The 16,363-nt window shown below is 39.3% G+C and overlaps 1 protein-coding gene across 11 annotated transcripts in view; it reads right to left on the bottom strand.

The window, feature by feature from the left end:
* PLS3 (plastin 3) overlaps positions 1–16,121 on the bottom strand; it is a 73,635-nt gene extending 57,514 nt beyond the window's left edge. For 3 of the 11 annotated variants that reach the window (XM_070604126.1, XM_070604125.1, XM_070604136.1), the window contains exon 1: positions 15,259–15,340. The gene's annotated coding sequence lies outside the window, so the exon portion shown is untranslated. The other 8 variants (XM_008541507.2, XM_008541510.2, XM_070604130.1 and 5 more) reach the window with 8 other exon arrangements.
* Between the last annotated feature and the right edge of the window lie 242 nt (positions 16,122–16,363).

Raw genomic sequence — 16,363 nt, 5'->3', positions numbered from 1 at the left:
ATGATTTAGAACTTGAAAGTTATATACCCAAATTAAGAATGTATCATTCCTTTGGGGAAAAAAAGCTTCAATTTCAGCAATTATAAAAAGACATCCAAATTATATCTAAAGAGAAATGACCAAATAATATTCATTCAATGATTTAAAAATCACTAAAATAGGCACGACTTTAGAAAATAAGACATAGCATGAGACTACAGAAGATATTAAATTTTCTGCCTTAATGGAACTACCATTTTTAGCTTAATTAGCATTGAATATGCAATCTCAAAACTCAATTCATTAATGCAATTCATATTAACATCCTAATACAGATTTTTGTAGTCATAGACCAGCTTATTCTAAAAATGTATGTGGAAAGAAATGGGTCTTAGAACACTAGAACAGGTAAAACACACAAAAATAAAATGGGTGGAATCATTCTGCCTGGTGTTATGTCTTACCATATAGCTACAGCAATCAAGATAGTGTGGTATTGGCAGAGTGAGAGAGACAGAGCAATGGAACAGACCAGAGAACCCAAAAATAGACCTACACAAATATACTTAATCAATTTTTGATGAGCGTACAAAAGCACATCAGTGGAGGAACGGTGCTGGAGCAACTGGACAACCAAAAAACAAACAAAGAAACAAAAACTTCAACCTAAACCTCAGATCTTTACACAAAAATTAACTCAAAACAGGTCACAGACTTAAATGTAAAACACAGCACCATAAAACTTTTTTCTTTCTTTTTTTTTTTTGCTGAGGAAGATTTGCCCTGAGCTAACATCCATTGCCAATCCTCCTCTTTCTTTTTTTGCTTGAGGAAGACCAGCCCTGAGCTAACATCTGTGCCAATCTTCCTGTATTTTGTATGTGGGACATGTCTACAGCGTGGCTAGTGAGTGGAGTAGGTCTGTGCCTGGGATGCGAACCCAAGCTGCTGAAGTGGAGTGTGTGGAACTTTTACCACTCAGCCACAGGGCCAGGCCCAACACCACAAAACTTGGGAAAAAATTTTTGAAAAATCCTTCAGGAACTATGTTTGGTGAAGGGGTCTTAGACATGACACCAAAAAGACAATCTATAAAAAGAAATATTAATAAATTTGGCCTCATCAAAATAAATATTTTTTGTTCTGTGAAAGATCTTGTTTAGAGGATAGAAAGACAAACTACAGACTAGGAAAATAGTTGTATACTACCTATCTAACAAAGGGTTATTATCTAGAATATATAAAGTCCTCTCAAAACTCAAATATTAAAAAAAATCCAATTAGAAAATATGCAAAAGACATGAAGAGAGACATTTCACTGCAGAGGATATACAGATGGGAAATAAACACATGAAAAGATGTTCAACATCATTAACCATTGGGAAATACAAAATGAAGCCACAATGAGATATCACTACACACCAATCACAATGGCTAAAACAAAAAAGTGACCATAGCAAATGGTGACACAGATGTGGAGAAACTGGACCACTCATATTATTGCTAGTGGGAAATTAAATGATATAGTCACTCTGCGAAAACATTTTGAAAGTTCCTTATAAAACGAAACATGCAATACTCACATGATGCATCAATTGCACTCTGTGGGCATTAATCCCAGAGAAATGAAAACTTACATCTACACAAAAACCTGTACACAAATGGGTATAGCAGCTTTATTTGTAATAGCTAAAACTGGAAATGTCCCAGAAGTCCTTCAATGAGTGAATGGTTAAACAAACTGTGGGACATCTACACCACGGAATACTACTCAGCAAGTGAAAGGAGGTACCAATCTACACAACTTGGATGGATGAATCTCCAGAGAATTATACTGAGTGAAAAAAGCCAATCCCAAAAAGATACATACACTATGATTCCATTTATATAATATTTTTGAAATAAGAAAATTACAGAAACAGAGAACAGATTAGTGGTTTCCAGGGGTAGAGAGGGGTTTGGGGGAGGAAAGACGTGTGTTATTTAAGGGTAACAAAAGGGATTCTAGTGGTGATGGAACTGTTCTGTATCTTGACTGTATCAAAGTCAACATCTTGGCTTTGACATTGTACTACGGTTCTGCAAGAGGTTACCATTGGGGGAAACTGGGTAAAGGGTACACAAGATCTCTCCATGTTATTTCTTATAAGTACATGTCTACAATTATCACAAAGTAAAAAGTTTAACTTAAAAATCTAATTCAGAATTAAACACAGAATATAGTATAACTAAATTGATAGGGAAAAGGGAAGAAAATCTGCTTGCCCTAATTCCATACCCTGTTTTAAACATTATTCTCACTAATCTTTCCAAAACATTATTGATATAACTATTGCTATTGTCTTAGCATATACAGTCAATTCATGACTCCACTAGAGTATTTGATCTGGGTAGAAGATATTATTTTTTGTTCAATACCAAAATAAAAAGCTGATATAAAGGAGAATTTCAGGGCTAAAACCCATCAATGCATTACAATTTAGGTATTTCCTAGAAATATTTACTTGCTTAAGTGACACTTTTCCCCAGATGTTCACGCGGCTCACTCCTTGATCTCCTGTCTTGCCTCAAATTATTTTCCTTTCAGTGAAGCCGCCTGTGACCACATGATTTGAAATGGCAGTGCCCTTCTTCCCACTCCCTATACCCTCAATCCTGCCTTAATTTTCTCCATACCCTCCAATCCTGCCGCAAAGAAACTCTTAAAATCAGTGATCAGAACTGCAGCTTTGTCAGCATAGGAGTACCCTGGATTAAATATATGACCTAGAAAGATAATTTACCATTTTAAAGCTATTGTTAATGAATTTCCACTAGCTATGGAAGAGTCAAACCAAGCTGTGCAAGTTATAGGTGAAGTGAATTTCTCAGAGTTCCTATCAGCTTTCATGACATGGCACCTGCCACTTCGTTAACATCTGAAAGAAAACACCAGTTAGTCTAAGCTGATTCAGGGAAGAAGAGGCATTCCTAAGGTGATTAAATCTCTGGTAAGAAGAGCAATGGATTAGGTTTCAGGAGACCCCATCCTCCATCACTGTCCTCAACCACTGTATGCTGGGGCAAGTCAAAATCAATTAGACCTCTGTCGCCTCATTTGTAAAAATCAGTGGTTGGATTAGACTCTGAGCTCTTCAAATGACGGCACATTGTTTTATTTATCTTAGTGATACCAGTGCCTGGCACACTGTTGATAATTAATAAAGGCCTGTTAAATGAACTAATTATATATAGGAACTTCTAAATGGGTCTCCTGGAAATTTTATCTTTTCGTGACTGAACTACAGCCTTCCTCTCTCAGGGAAGACTATCCTTTCCTAAGGGGTCTGCCAGGTACTAACTGCCCATAAGACTAAGGAGACCGGGTCCGGGAATTTCTCTGTGGGTTGAATCCAGATGATCATGGCAGAGTTGAGTACTAGGTGTCATTAGCTATTTTGACCTGATGCCACACAGGTGAATCTGAGGTCAAGGTTCAGGTCAACCTTTGATCTGAAACTGAAGGTGATTCTTTTTATCATCCTTTGATAATTCCTCATTCTCATATTCACCCCTAAAAAGCCAAAAGATAAAAGACTCCCTCAAACTTAGTGCCACACTTCCTAAAAGTAAAACACCAAGCTCTTCTGAGAATGTCAAGCGTTAAATGTATTCAAGACTATTTCTGGATGGATCCTCAAGAAACTTCTACTAACGGTCACCGCCTGGGAAGGGAAATGGGAGACTGGGCTCAGGGGCAGGAGGCTTCTTTTCTTTTCTTCATGACTCTTTATAGATTTTGAGTTTTGTTCTATGGATATATTCCATATTTGAAAAGTAAATTTAAAAAATAAATACATTAGATGTACTCAATAATGCTTTAGGTTGACTGAAACCATTGTGTTTCAAGGCATTTATCATTTAATTCTGCACTATTTAATACTACTTACCTCTGCTCCTTATAGATGTTCAAAAATGTGTATAAACAAGGCATTTTGTATATATCTGCTATACAATAAGTTTTAGAAAAGGTGATTATACAACTTTTACAGGTTTTCCATTATTCAAGTAAAAATATTACTAAGGAAAAAGGTATTGGGAACGAGTTGATGATAAGCTACTCAGCATCAGGAAACAAGAAAAAATAGCTACACTTAGATGCAGAAATCAAAATTGCAGAGTCAATCAAAGCAAGGATTTACATTAATAGCAGAGTAGTGATAAACTGCTATCTTGTCAGTACCACCTCTAACTCATTAGCTGACCTGTGGTCAGACATTTAATATTAACATGTCCCATTATTCATAATAGCCAAAAAGTGGAAATAACCCAAATGTCTATCAATGGATGAACAGATAAACAAATTATGATACATTCATACAGTGGAATATTATTCAGCCATAAAAAAGGAACGAAGTATTGATACATGCTACAATGTGAGTGAATCTTGAAAACAATAAGCTAACTTAAAGAAGCCAGTCACAAAAGACCACATAATTATATGTTCCATTCATATGAAACTCCAGAATCGGGAAATCTACAGAGACAGATAGTAGATTAGTGGTTAATTAGTGTTGGGGAGGTGGGGGGCTGGGGCAAATGACAGCTTTAAGAATTTGGGGTTTCTATTTGAGATGGAAATGTTAGAAAATTGACTGTGGTGATGGTTTTACATACTGTGAAGATACTAAAATCCATTGAACTGTACACTTTACATGAGTGCTATAGAATGTGAATTATATCTCAATAAAACTGCTTTAAAAAGTGAAAAAATATTACTATGTTCCAATTTCCTCTCTGATTCTAAAGTTAGGCAGTTCTCATAATGAAAGCACCATCCATTACATTCACTCATGGATTACATTCATTTAAAAGAACTAAAAGAGAAAGAAAACAAAGGAAGCCATTTGCTTAGTTTTCTTCTAGGTTGATATCATTACATATTTTATTCAATGTGATTTATAAATTACTAATTTGCTGATTAGGTTTTCACAACTTAATCTTTATCAGCAAGGACCATTCATGGCCATTTATTTTGCACTCTTTCAAATGCACATAAGGAGACCTGCTGTGCACCAGGTGTACTGTGAAAGAGCGAGGAGAATGGGGCTTCCCCTCAGGGCCTCTTTTCTTTTCTCCCTAGAAGTACAATTCTTTCCATGGTACACGGCAGGAATTAAGTACTGTCCTTGAAGAAAACCATATACAGTAAACACAGTCCATCCAGACATAGTCCATCCATTTGATCCTCACCCACCAAAATGAAACAATGATCAGATTTGGAATCCCGGGTTTTTCTGCTCATTTTAAAGTTTGTGACAATCAAGACGTTCAAGAAATTAAGGTATCAGCTATACCTGTCTTTACTTGCTATTATCCTTGAGTCAGACAAAACTTAACAGAATACCATAATACAGGAAGTATGAGAGCCGCATATACAAGTAATGTTGAATCGATGTTTTTTAGGGCTTCTGCACACATGGCTATTTCCACAGCTGCAGGACTAACTCCTGCAGAAGTACATGCTGTGCACCACATCTACAATTTAGTAAAGCTGGAAAGAATTTTATTTTTGTAAAAACTAAATGGGGTGTGGCTCACTTTCTTGCCAAAGGGCTATTTTATTCCAAGACACTGGTGTCTGCTGACCTTCATTTATAGGCTGAGCAATGTTCTATTTAAGTAAAATTAACTCATAGTGGGCACTTTTTTTAGGATGCAATAATTATTGCAAAGAAATAACAATGTTTAAACTTGATTTGTTCTTAGTTTAGATTTGATTATATTGGATTATAAATGAATGTCTTTGTTCACACAAGGTTTAAATTTGGAAATTATTTTATGTTGAGAAAAAAGGCCATATTTAAATTCACTTTTTACAAGTAGGAATATTTTTAGTTTCATGAAATCCAATATTACTTTTGTGTTTTTCTCTTCTACTAGACTGAGAAATCTTATCCATCTTATAGCTCTGGCACCTAACATCTTCATTAAACTTTTAGTTGAATGAATGCTGAAACGATTCCACATAGACTAATGAAGGCGTCGTCCATGTTACTATCCTTGGCTAACTACTACTCCATCTGTAGTTTGTACTATCTCAATATATACTTGACAACTTTGGGCACATTTTAAAGTTTTCCAGAGTTTTACATCTATTGATAAGTTACCTATAGGCCTTCTTTTACATAATACACATTTCAAGGTACTTGATATATCAACCTTCTCTTTGTCTTTACACAAATCTCTGGCTAGGAAAGTTTTCCCCCTTTTGCTAGCACCTATATATATATATTCTAGTTTGCTTTTTTTTCAGAGGGCCAACTAATGCTGGAACACCTTGCTTTAGGATGAGACACCAAATGTATGGGTTGGCTTATACTTTTAAACACGTAAATCTATCAATATTACTTTTTTGTTCCCTACATTCAACAATAGTTTGGCTATATGTGGTTTTTTTAGTTGTCATAAGACAAAATACAAAATTTTAATTCTTCATAACCACTTGAAAAAATGATTCAACTGTAGCTTTAAACTGGAGACCCACAAACTGCTCAAAATATTTGTTGAATGTGTCAATGTCCTTCATCATTTCCTGGCCTTTGCTTTTGAAAGCTTCCACTAGAGGAAATAATGGACATCATAAATTCAAGATTAATATGTTTTGGATTCACCCATTTCTAAAGGCTACATGTCATCTTGGAAAGACATTGAGTTAATTTATAACCCTCCGCCTTCCACAGCATTTTAAGTTTTCACTAATTTATTTTCTCTTTTCTCCTATTTTTTCAAAAGTAAATTTTCTATCATTCACATTTCTACTATTGCAGAAACACTGAAGAACTTGAAGCATTCTTTTCCTCCTCCTAAAATCAGGCATTAACATTTCCTACTACCTTTCATCCTGATCTAAGCTATATTTATTGGTGACAATGAGTTTATAACGGTGTTTGTAATGTGTTAAAAGAGTCATGCTTCCAATTTTTCTTTGAGGACGAGTTCTTTAGTCTGTTGGATTGCATATCGTCGCAAAAGGATAAATTAAATGGTAAATAGGTTTCATACCTAAGCCAAGAAGCTTTTTCAACCTGGAACTTTAGAAAAATTCTTCAAATTCACAATGAAAAGCAATAGAAGCAAAATTTTTACAATGCCATTAAATAAAATAGAAAAAATAAACTATCTTATCTATCTTGAATGGTGATTCTTAAGGAAAAAGGGTTTGAATTCGAGGAAAATGGAAGAGGTAAATATAGATACCTGACAAAGATTATCTAAGCCAACATTAACTGACCAGTAAAAGGGAACATTTATCGAGCACCTCCTATACACTAATTTCCTTACAAATGTTCTCATTTAATTCTAAGGCCGACACTGAAAACAACTGGTATTATCCCCATTTTATAGATGGCGAAATTGAGGTTTAGAGGAGTTGAGAAACTTTCCCAATGTCACAGAGATATAAAACAGCAAAGCCACTGGACCCCATTATTTTATGCTAAAATTTATTCTGATTATGAAACACAGCATGCCCGTGATCCTTTTGAGAAGGAAAAAAAGCGAAGGTGATGACAACAAGTTGTCAGGTCAGACAAACCTCCCATATGGCTTCTGGGTCATCATGGAATGCCTAGATCAACACTCCCTTACTGAGACTGGCGAACCGAGGGAAGGAGAAAAACATCAGGGAAAGGTCTGTGAAGCAGCACGGGATAAGTCTGGAGAGGGATATGCAGTGTACAACGAGCCATTCAAATACGCAAAATATTTAAGTCACGTGTTTGTAATTTGGGGAAATCACCATACACTGAAACTAGGCACAAATTAAGTGGCAGCATCAGAATTTTTACCACTATTGGACTCTGTTTAGTTATTTAGGCAACCTGAATGAAATATAAAACTTTGAGTTTATTGAGTGATGTCAAAGTCATTTAAGAGACGAAAAGCCTGAGATAAAAAAGTCTATCAACAAACACAGTCATTTAACCAACTCCAGGATTAAAAGTTTCTTTAGGATACTGAAGGATTATGGTCACAAATAAGCCCTGTAACTTGAACTGAGTTTTATAGCAACCTGAAATCTAAAGGCGACTTCAAAACAAACCTGTCTCCCTTCCCCCATTAACAGTTCCGTTTTAAAAAATAGAACTTCCTATGATTGTATACCGCACAGGATTCTACTTCGTCCTGCTTTGCACCTGTTAACTAGATCAGAGGACACCAAAATATTTCCAAGACATATACTTTACCTAAACCAGCTCCAGTTTAGAGTCACATACAATACACGATATAAAGAACAGCTTTTTTTTTTTGAGTGCCACTGTTTGAAATCAAGGCTCTTTTTGCTTAAGCCAATGTTTATATTTCAGAGGTTGTCAAGGGAATTCATCTTTAAAAACAAAATCTTTGGAATTTCTCTTCTAAATATTTATCTCAAAGAAATAACCGCAAAATGGTTTTTAAAACAACATAAACTTCCAACAACCTGGAAATAGTGAAATAAATTATGAAATATCCATTATGTAGGATATCATGTAATGATTTTAAAGATTTTCAAAAATATTTGATTATGTAAAAACATCTTCATAATGTAAAAGTGAAAAGAGGGGATATATAAACTGTATATGCAATATGATCCCAATTTTAAAAATATCTTTCTCTCTACATAGGAAATAGATTAAAAAAATACGAACAGGTGGTACAATTATGAGTAATTTTTATTTTCTTCTTTAAAAACCCTTTTACTTTTTCTATTTTATTTTTACAATGACGTATTTTTTTAAATCCAAAGTAAAGTGATTAAAATCATCATAAGTATGCACTACTTAAGACACTTCTCCAGTACACTAACTAAATCATACATACATATGGACTACTACAGCCAAAGGATATGCCCCAGGAACCATTTCCTAATAGCATTTTCACCTCTGAGAAAATATTTTGCAGTCTATGATGGTTATTCTCCCTGACTTGAAATACAAGCCCGAAAATATCAAAAAGAACAGTAAGAAATGGCAAAAATGGGTATATACAATCAAATTAAGAAATACAGAAAAAAGCTTAAAAATTACATTTGTCTATGAAAGAGTGTATTATTCAGTGTCAATAGCAGAATGTCAATCTGAGTGAACACTCTGTAGTTAGAGCATAGAATGCAGAATGCAGTGATACCAATATCAAAGCTATTCTCCCTTTCCAAAACTTCATTTTATAGAAGGTAAAAACTTTATATATATACTTTATATATAAATATAAAAACATTATATTTATACATATTTATAACATTTTAACAAATGTTAAACATAATTTTAACCAACAAAACAAAAACTCATGATAATTCAAAGAATGGCAGAGTTAAAGAACCATCATGTAATTGGCATGATAACAAACATTGAAAATTTATTCCAGGTTAATAGTTTTGAGGGTAGAGTTTGAAAATGACCTCTCAGAGATCATCTAGCCCAACATGTTTGCTTTTCCGATGAAGATCTACACTAACTTCTCACCTTTTCTGTGTTAATGATGGCATGCCACTTAAATGTGCAGATTATCTCCTCCATTATGCGCTTTTCCATACTTGCATGTTGTCCTCTTTTAGAGAACAACTGTAAGGAGAAACACTATTTTTTGTTGGCAGTTTTGCACAAAACCTCCTATTATGGGCAATCACAAAACTAAGAATGAAATATGATAAGCCAACGGATTCTGTAACGGTTACCAACGAACACCAAAATACTGCTCAGCAGTTACCTGAGAAGGGTGAAAAAAAAAAATACCACCACCACATTAACGGTTTTAACAGGCTATTTGGCACAATGTTCGAGGGAAAAAATACTAAGTATTGCATATAGATTTTTATTCTCTTGTTATCAACCGCTTCTCTTATTTTTCATTATATGATGTCTGGCTTTATTTCTCCTTTGCTTGTAAAATTGGATGGCTGGGGAACATTTACAGACAAATAAAAATGCGGCAAGACTTAAGTGATGAGAATTCTATCTTTTCTGTTAACTCTTGTTAAAGCTTCAGTGTTCCTATGATATACTACTCCAGTACTTTGGATTTATACAGCACCTGTCTGCTGAAGAGCCAAGGCTCACATTGCTCACTTAGCATTTCAGCATGCCTGTGAAATACAGATTGGAAACAGATGGCTTACAAATAAAGTAAAATTCAGATATGAACACAGAGAGCTTCCATGATTTACTTAAGATGGCCCATCTGTCCAAACTGTAGAGGACTAAAAGACCCTGGCTCAACGCCTTTTCCAATTAACAACACGACCTCCTTACCATCCAAAAAATTTCTAGACCGTTAGGAAAAATTAAGCTTTCTCATAATATAAAATCAATAGGTTGAATGTACAAAAAATCCTTGTTAAGGAATGATATAAATGGTACCTCTGGGGCCGGCCAGTGGCACAGCGGTTAAGTGCGCACGTTGCGATTCAGCAGCCCGGGGTTCGCCGGTTCGGATCCCGGGTGTGGACATGACACCCCTTGGCAAGCCATGCTGTGGGAAGCGTCCCACATATAAAGTAGGGGAAGATGGGCATGGATGTTAGCTCAGGGCCAGGCTTCCTCAGCAAAAAGAGGAGGACTGGCAGTAGTTAGCTCAGGGCTAATCTTCCTCAAAAAAAAAAAAAGGTACCTCTATATTTTAAAGAACTAACATTAGTCATGTTATAAGCCACTGGTGATTATCTTCCTGAGGAGTCACCAATTTGCCAACAAGGTATTTAGCTTGGTTCAATATAGGTGTATTGAAATTTGACAACTCAACTGACAAATATAACTGAAATAAGCCAGACTATAAGTATTTGAAAAAAAATTCCCAGAAAACCAAAAACCTTGAGTCATGCCCTCATTTTATAAATGAGAAAACGCATGGTGTCTGGACATGTACGTACTCAATGTTAGTTATCAATATAATAATGTTATGGGGCCGGCTCCGTGGCCGAGTGGTTAAGTTCGCACGCTCCGCTGTGGCGGCCCAGGGTTCGGATCCTGGGCGCGGACAGGGCACCGCTCGTCAGGCCACGTTGAGGCAGCGTCCCACATCCCACAACTAGAAGGACCTGCAACTAAGATATACAACTATGTACGGGGCCGGGGTTGGGGAGATAAAGCAGAAAAAAAATATATAATAATGTTAAGTGACTTTCTCAAGGTCATGCTATGAGTCAGTGGCAGAGCCGTGTCTAGAATCCAGTTCTTTTGGAGCCAAGTCCAACATACTTCCCCCCTAGAATTTTAATTTTCATTCAACAATGCTTTTTCATCCCTAAAGCAGTTCGTACTCACTAATATTTGTCTTTCAAGTGTTAAGAATAAGGCAAATTCAGTATTATTAAACATAACTGAATTTTTTGGAAACTGCCTCACCTCCATCGCTACAAGTTGGCCCAAGTATTATCAGAACTTCTCCTGAGACTGACATTGCATGACTGGGCAGTTGTTTATATTTCTAAGCCATACTTTAACCAAAGCTCTCTCATAACTAAAAACAGCTAGTTGTGACCGCTGGTAATGTATCCAAAAAGCTTTTGAAACCTCCAACACATTGAACATACGTTATACGGTATATCACTCTCTAGAATAATTATACAGACTCAAAACATGATCTAGCTGTTTTCTTGTAAACTGAGTTTTATTATTTTCACAGATCAAATTTTCCCCCCTCTGGATTACTTTTTACCAAACGAAATACTGTCATATGAGCAAGTACAAAATGATTCTAAAAACAGATACGTAAGTTGTCATGTCCTGATAGATGTTCATTTTCAATTTCATAACAGCTACTTTATACTAAATAAATCTGTACTAAATGGAATCTGTACTAAACAGCAAAAAACAGTTTGGCATACACATTCCAACTAGATTATGCTACATCAAGCACAGTAGCAAATGCATGAATTTATCATATGTGCTAAAAATATTATGTCAGTAAATTTCTTGGAAAGGCAAGTGGAAATAATGCCTAAAACAAACATGGAATAGTGGCAAGTGGATTTTCTTCTTTTTCACTTTCAGTCTCACCAAAAAGAATCACTTTAGTGCTCAAGTACCATGGCCAGGCTACCCCCTTCTTTTCACTAACAGTCACAGTGTTTGCTTGGGAGCAAAATTTCATTTGGTTTCTGATGGCTCCTTGGACACTGACATTCTGCCACAACAGTCATGGTCAAGTCTAATGTGAGTGTAACCATCTGTAGAAGAGACTTAATCTCAATAAAAATATTACTCGTTATAATTAATCCTACCCCAAATGCATAAACCTAGACATTTTTAACAATGGAATCTAGATGACAGCAGCAGACCAGAGACCTTGCACTTCCGTGCTGACCGTCTGTGTTAAGTCAAGGTAGAGCACAATTGTTTGGGGCCCCACTTGATGTAAAGAGGTTGCAAACTTGCTAGATCTAATAGTCGAAATTAAGAATTAGACTCACAACTCCCTAATTTTAATAAAACCTGACTTCATTAGATCATACCTCTAAAAAATGAAGTCAGTGGTTTTAAATGAGTGGACATCCTAAGACAACGAAAAGCTGTGGGCCAAGTGCCTAGTGATGATCCTATTTCGACATCAATAATATTTTAAAAAGAGCTCATCTCCCTACCACTTCAACCTAGTTGGATAGTTGTACTCTCCTTTTTTTGAGGTTAAATATTTATTAGTTGTCTAAAATTATATTATCACCTCACTTCCACTAGGGGGGTCTATCTACCAGTGTAGTTAACTCCAATAACTCAGGTGCAGATGAAATCCAGTTCTAACTAATCTGTGCTGCAAGGCTAGCCTTGGGGTCAGAACTGTGTGCTTTAAAGTAGCTCTAGCTTTTAGGCTCAGAAACCCATGCACAGCGCGAAAATGGAGCGCTCCCGTCATTCGGAGGTTGCTGCAGTAGTCAAACGGTTTTTGGCTAAGGCATACAAAGCCAAAACCTCTGAAATGTTCCCAGTTTCATTTTTAGCTGCCCTAGTTGTTTTCAAGGCTGAATTACGTATCAACTGGATCCACTTTTTATAAATAAGGACAGCTTTTACACTCCTGACCTCGAGATTTCTCTGTTCATTTCTATACTCTGCAATATATAATCCGAACAGCGAAATTGCCACGTTTTTCCAACAGTAACCTTAACTTGGGCCACATGGGCGGGTGTTGGTCAATACGGGAGTTATTTCAGTGTCGTCTTATCATCTACCCAACTATTGACAGGCAAAAACCCAAACAGCTGGATTTATCAAATTTAGTGTCCACTGTCTTTGTGCCTGATTTCTGATCCAATTAATTCCAAATCACAATAACTGATGATTAATTTTAGTCAGATTACCCACCACCTTCCAGCAGATGCCTAACATAGAGACCAGTTCAATTAGAATATAGAGGGTAGATCCAGGAATATGGACAAAGCCTTATTTTTTTTAACACTACCTTATGGGATATGGTTTCATATCTATCATTTAGGGATGAAATAGGGCATGAATAAAAGGGAGATTTTCCTAGAAAATAATTAGTAAGATATTTTTAAAATTTAGAAAAGCCATAACTAGATTGAAGGGCCACAAGGGAGAGATATGTCCCAGCACAAACATATTTCAAGACCTTATTTTAAAAACAGCTTCTGTTTTTATTTTGGATAAAATCTGAACAACAAATTCTCTCTCTGTTCCTCTCATCCAAATCCAAGTCGAATTCCCTCGAGGAGAGGGTAGTTCACACCCCCTCCCCTTTTTTGTCCCAGTAATTTTTGGAAAATGGGCTTCAGCCATTACATTCCAGTTTTAAAGTCAAAATAAGCCATGTGACCATTACCCTAGGGGCATCAGAGACTTGGGACACGTGATGCCAATTGGCATGTGTGGGACTTCGGCCACTTCGTTGGAATTCACTGTAAATTGCATCTCCAGGATCAAGTTTAGGCTCCCAAATACATTGCGACATCCAGTAGAGTAAGTGCTTCTCTCTCAGCAGTTTTTAATTTCACCTACGTTTTCTACCTACTGTGTGCCCAGCCAAGCTCTCCTCCCCAACCCCCACTCCTCATAACAAGCCGGGCCCCTAGCTATCTGCTCTTAAATGGCGAGGCTCTCCAACCCAGTTAGTTCTAAACTCAACCTTCTGCACCTCCAGGGATGTTGTGCAGATGAAGTGAGGAGCAAGAAGCATCGCGTAAGGCAAGTGTCAGACAGCATTAACCCCACTGCACCTCCCAGGCTGGGATCATCTCCTGCCCTGGAGCCAAGCCGTCGGAGCCGCCAGCACGCAAGAGCAGTAGCAGCGGCGGCGGCGGCGGCAACTTCGGGACTGGCAAGAAGCCAGGGCGGGGGTGGTCGGCGTCCCCCGGCCTCTCATTAGAGCGCTTAAGTACTGCGAGTGGAGAAAAGTAAACACCGGCAAGTGCAGCTGTGTCGGGGGAGGGTGGATATTATCCCCCCTCCCACCGCCCCTTTGGCTCTGCCTCCCAGAGAGCCCCGAGAGGTCCCGGCTGCCGCTGCCCGGACAGCGCGCTCGGGGCTGCAGAGCCGGAGGAGCTGAGAAAGGAGCAGACGGGCGGCGCGCAGTCTGGAGAGAGAGAACGGAAAGGTACTGCCCAAACGGCCCGGGAGATGTTCTGCTACTGAAAGGAAAAAAGTGCTTACTCATAGGGAGACGCGGTGCGATCGCGACGCTCTCGCTAATCGCAAGGGAAGCTGGCGGAAGGCAGGCAACTGGAGCCTCGTTCCTTCCCTGGGGCACAGCACACCCCCAGAGCCCCGGGGCCCCGGGGAGCCCGCGAGGTCACCCGAGGCGGGCGAGCGAGAGCTGGAGGCGTCGCAGGCTGCCGGCTCCGGGATTTCCTGTGTCCGGGGCGGGAGGGGGGTAGGGTGGGGGTGGCAGTAGCTGGAGAAGGACGACAGAGGGAAGTTAGGCGCTCAGTTTCCACTTTGGGGCCGCAGCCACGGAAGGGGAGAAGGGCATGGGTTGGCGTCAAGGACGCCAGCCCAAGGCTGGCAACAAGTTAAGAACAACTGGTGAGAAAGCACCATCTCTATAGTTAAGACAGAAAACCTGTTTGCGGCCAGCGGTGGTCGTGGGGAACACTCTGTCACTCTCATCCATCCTTGATGCAAATGATCGCTTTGGCGCCCAAAGGCTAGAACGGAAATTTCTCCAGCGTCCCTCTCTGCCCCCCGCCTCCCGTGCGAGGCGCGTTCCTGCTGAGGTTCCCGGAGATGCTCTCCCCTGGACCCACTCCTGCCCACGCCCAGGGAACCCCGCTCCCCTTGTGCCCTCTCGTGCCTACAGAGCACTTACATAAAGTCGCAGAGTACTGGATCTGGCTCGACAGCCTCGGATCGACGCACTCAGACAACTTCTGCCTCTCGGAATCTTTGCGGCTGTGGTTCTAAAGCCAGCGCTCCCTCCCCTCCTGCCAGCCCCCTCCGCCCCTCGGCCGCCGCCATTGGCTCCGGTGGTGCTAGCGGCCGGCCTGGGAACCAGGAAGGGGATTGGGCCACGAGCCTGTCACATCAACTGGGTGGGGAGCTCGGAGAATAATCACTGGGATGGGCGCCCGGGAGGGATGGGGACTGTAACTCTGCAGCTGGGAGCGGAGACTGGTCCCCCGCGCCTGCTTCTCCTTCTCTCTGGCTAAGAACAGATTAGAAGTCCACAGTGCCTGGCTCGGAGCATATATTCGAAAAAAATCTTGTGGAATAGTTGAAAAGATGGGAATGTCGGGAACGGGAGTTTGAACGTTATCAAGCCGCTGTTTAAGTCTATGTAGCGTGCAGTTTCTCCCTGGACTCGTGAAGAGAATCTCGGCAGGGGAAGGGACGTCGCTAGTAGTTTCGCCTGCTAGTAATCAGCCCAGGTGCGGAATAACGCAGAGGGAAAACCTCAGCAATCCTCCCTTTCCTTACGAGGTCTAGGGAGCAGAATATGGACAGGACGGGGCTCTCATGTCTTTGGCTTCGTGCCAAGTAAATTGTTGACCAAAATCACCTGTCTGGTATGTTTCTCCATGCGGAAAGGGATGAGAGGTGGAGGTGCGAAGGGCTGGAGGAAGTAACGTGGTTCCACTCGTTTGACTGGAAATGGATGTCAATTCCCATCATTCTCCTTTCACCAGAGAAAACATGTAGACGTGCTCCTGCTTCCCAGAGTACCTTTTCTTTGCCCATGAGATTGCCTCCACGTCATAGCTGACCTCTTTCATTAATACCTGCGAAGGGTTCCCCTCCTTATCTGCATTCCAATCCTTTGGCTCACTTCTGGTCCAAAGTCAGCTGTGAGGGCCTGATTTTGAGGGATTCTCTAGGGTCAGGTCAAGAGATTGGCTTGTGGGACAGCTGTAGAGGAGAAAGTCTAAGTTCTTTCCTGTTCCAGCCATAGCCATTTTGTTCAGGAAATGTGTGCC

Source organism: Equus przewalskii, chromosome X, assembly GCF_037783145.1.
Source record: "Equus przewalskii isolate Varuska chromosome X, EquPr2, whole genome shotgun sequence".
NCBI classification, from domain to species: Eukaryota; Metazoa; Chordata; class Mammalia; order Perissodactyla; family Equidae; genus Equus; species Equus przewalskii.
This window is presented reverse-complemented; position numbering and strand designations above follow the sequence as displayed.